A 3,839-nucleotide genomic window follows, 5' to 3' on the forward strand; every position below is an offset into this window, starting at 1 on the left:
TTTTGAATGCTTTTGAATGTGCTCAATTAGACTTTATTTGATGTAAATGTTCAATTTTTACATATTTTATGATTCTATCATTCATATACATCATGCTTTTATTCCATACAATTTGGTGTATGAATTCATTAGAAATTTCCAAAATGATTACATCCTTTGAGTTATTCTTTTCTTTTCCTATTTCTATGTAATTGCACCTTATGCTCTATTTGTTTGCATGTAAAATATTTTCCTTGTTTTACAGTGTTTGATGGAAAATTAATTCCAATAGGAAAACATTCTCCAAAACATGAGTAAACCAAATGCTTTCTTATGGTAAACGTCTTACCGATTTTATTCCTGTTAGACTTTTTTCATTCTCTTCACTCTCATCACATTCGTTCTCCCTTCCTCTCTGTTCGTCAGCCTCCGCCTCTCCTCTTTATCTCTGTTCGTTGGCTTTACCTTCTCATCTCTATCTCGTTATCTTTGTCGGTTGACCATCGTCCTTTCCAAGTCTGTATTTTTAAGAAACCCTAAAAATTTGGCTTTCCAATCCTATCAAGGTATATCACTATATTCTTTTTATCAAGGTTGCTTCATTCGAAATGGGTCTGTTTAATTTTTAAGTGAATTTACTGAATTTTAGAAAAATCGTAGACACCAATCTGTTTACTTTTTTTTGGTCGAAAAGGTTTGATCTTGATATTTAAGCAGATGACAAAGGTTTCTTTCACATTGACTGGGTTTTCAGTTTGGGTTCTATAGTGATTGAAAATTTTCCTAGTTGTCATTAACATGATGCATTTTTATTTCTTATTTTTGGTCTTAAATTTTTAAGTTTCTACTTAAGTATTGAGTAATGAGATTTTGAGTTATGGTTCAATTTAAGTTGTCCACTTTCTATCTTTGCATCACTCTGTTGTTTTGATTTTCTATTTTTCACTTTGCTGCTTGTTACTGTGTTTCATATCATAAAAGGTATTGGTTTAGCGGAAATAGTAGATTAGTATCATTGCTATTTTGTGTTATACTGTTATTTGCAACCATAATCGGTTGTTAAATTGTTCACATCACTATTGATGGCTTTAGCAGTGGCAATGTTGGCACCATTACACCACTTCCAGAGTGATAAAGCTTGATTGAAAAATTTCCTAGTTGTCATTAATCCAATAAAACTTTCTTTCTTTTTTTTGCTCATGAAGTTTTAAGGTTTGCTTGAACTGTAGCATGATGAAAGTAATCAATTGGATTGTTGAATTGAAGTTTATTATGTACTTACAGTAAAGCACATATTAGCTTCTATGGCTTAGTACAAAATTTTTGAACATTGGTTCATTGGCATAAGCATACCTGTAGTATTACATGTTTAGTACAGTGCTATAAGGAAATTGTGGATTGTTTTCTTGGCAAGTTGTTACATTCCCTTGCATGCAACTTTTCCTAGAAGTCATTACCCAAAATAAATAACTCCATTCTAGTTCACATAGACAGCAGGATTTACTTGTCCAACATCTTAAAAAGATTTATTTGCTTCCAATCCATATCTGGTATCATCATCAAAAGACCACTTTTTGGCTATTCCAAAGATCATGGTTGCATTTTGAATTTTTTTTACCAGTCTCATTGATTCCCGTCACTGTAAAGTTTGCTCTGTTCATATTCCTTGACTTAGCTAATTTTGTTTGTTGGATTGATGTCCTCTTCCACTTGCTCTACTGCAAGCAGTTAATGTTTATAATCAAAACAACTATTTCAACATTAGTATAAGTTCACTCTGATATCACTTTTATGCGCTGCTGTAGAGATATTAAAAAGAAAATCAAACAACAAAACAAAACCATATCTAATCTAAGATCATATTTGGAATTATCAAGTAATGATTTCCAAAAGCGAAATTGTCAAGTATAATAGTGATACTTTTGTTTGACTTCGGTGTTGGCATAGGGCAGCTATGGGTTTGTTTTCTGTTTCAGATATTTCCTTTTCATTTATTTTTAATTTTTTGACAATTGAAAACATTTTGTTAAATATGTTTTTTTGCTTTATTTGAAAACTTACAAACTTAAAAACATGTTTGCTTACCATAATCAATTGAAACATGACAAATATTTGTAAGGCTAATGTACTAAATAAGCCCTTGAATTTTGTCACTTTATTTAGATGAGCTTATACTTTTGTTACACCCAAATAAGCCCTTAAACTTCTATTTGTCCAATGTTAACTATAAATTGAAGTATATCATTAAAGTTTTTGCCGGTTTAGGTGTTCATTTAGGTTAGAGTTCCATTTTGACAGTTAAGGATGTTTTAAAGGGTTTGGGAAGTGTAAACTAAGATATGATTGTTGATTTTTATCTTGTGTTGTATTGTTAGCTCAGGCATATATTTACCTTTAACCTTTTTTTTTGTTCATTGTTATTTACTCCTTTTTTTTTTGTGCTTATAAAAATAGTGAAACAATCGTAAGAGGAAAGCTGCATGAATGCTAATTGTATGGGATAAAGGAGATTTTTTTACTAGTAAAAGTAGGACTAATAAGAAATTTTTTATGGTCGAGGTGGAGTAAAGAAAAATTTAATGTTGTTATATGTAATGTATAAGATAGACAAGCAACCTGTTGCCCCTAAAATTCCACTAAAGCTAGATTATCTTTTAGTCAAATGTTACGGTTGTGTAATTTTTGTTTCTAGGTTGGTTCATAATATTTTGAGCCTTTTATATATAATATAATATATATTATTAGCATGTTAGCCTTATAACGACAATAAAACAAACTTTATTGGACCTAATTGTCATGTTCTATCTTTTGTAGGTTACTAGTGTTGAAGAAATGTTTTCTCAAAAAGCATACATTTTGCTCTATGTTAGACAGAGCATAGTTTTCAATTGTAATAGAACTGTTGTCTTGTAAATAAACTTTCTGATATGGAGAATATTTTGTCATGTGCTATTGAAGTAGTTATTGCTAAGTTCAAAGATCCAATGTTTTATGTTTGGTTAAAGTATCAAATATAGCTTCTTTAGATGTAGGTGCACTTGTCATTCTTCACATTTCAAAATTTGATAAAAGAAATAGAAATAGAAATTGGAATTGGAATTTAGCCTAGAAGTAGAAATTGCATGACCATAACATTTATCTAAAAAAAAACATTGTAATAAATATACACAAAAACATTGCAAAATGTAATTTTATAGCAATAAAATATACTCAATAAAAAACAAAAGATAAAAAGTAAAGAAAACCTTAAATATATGTTTTTATTAAAAGAAATTCTGAAATATTTTAGAAATCTACTAAAAATCGAAAATATTTTATACTGATTTATCCAAACACTATAAAATATTAGCTTTTTAGAAAAGTAAGTCATTTTCTAGAAATTAATTTTCGAAAGTCATTTTCAGTGAAACAAACGGAGCCTTAATGTTTATTTGGTATTTTAAGATGCTTTAATGATTATTTTGCAAATGTTCAGTTCACTTGTTCTTTATTTTAAATATCTATCTTTAGATTAACCACTTTCTTTTCCTTTTAAGCTTTATTTGTTTATTTTATATAACAAAAGGGAAGAAAGAAAGGTAAATTGGTTATTGGGTGATAATATCTTTAATCTAAACAATTTTGTGACCAATTTTTCAAAAATAAAAACAAGCCTTAAATTGAAATTGAATTTAAGAAAAGGGAGTGTTTCTATTTAAAAAAATTACAAAAATATTTTGTTATATCAAAAGGGAGATTGATAAACTAACTTTATTTGATGAATTGTTTTGATATAATAATTTAAAATATTTTTGAATAAAGTTTCTTTTAGACAAAGATATTATAAAGTTCAAAGTATAAAAATTATTTCAAGACTTTCA

The 3,839-nt window shown here is 28.3% G+C and overlaps 1 long non-coding RNA gene across 1 annotated transcript; it reads left to right on the forward strand.

The window, feature by feature from the left end:
- Positions 1–321: 321 nt before the first annotated feature.
- On the forward strand, positions 322–2,983 carry LOC108478444 (uncharacterized). Its single transcript, XR_001870303.2, has 2 exons — positions 322–545; positions 2,794–2,983. It is a non-coding gene; the product is annotated as an uncharacterized LOC108478444 (long non-coding RNA).
- The last annotated feature ends 856 nt before the right edge of the window (positions 2,984–3,839 follow it).

Source organism: Gossypium arboreum, chromosome 12 (assembly GCF_025698485.1).
Source record: "Gossypium arboreum isolate Shixiya-1 chromosome 12, ASM2569848v2, whole genome shotgun sequence".
In the NCBI taxonomy this organism is placed as follows: domain Eukaryota; kingdom Viridiplantae; phylum Streptophyta; class Magnoliopsida; order Malvales; family Malvaceae; genus Gossypium; species Gossypium arboreum.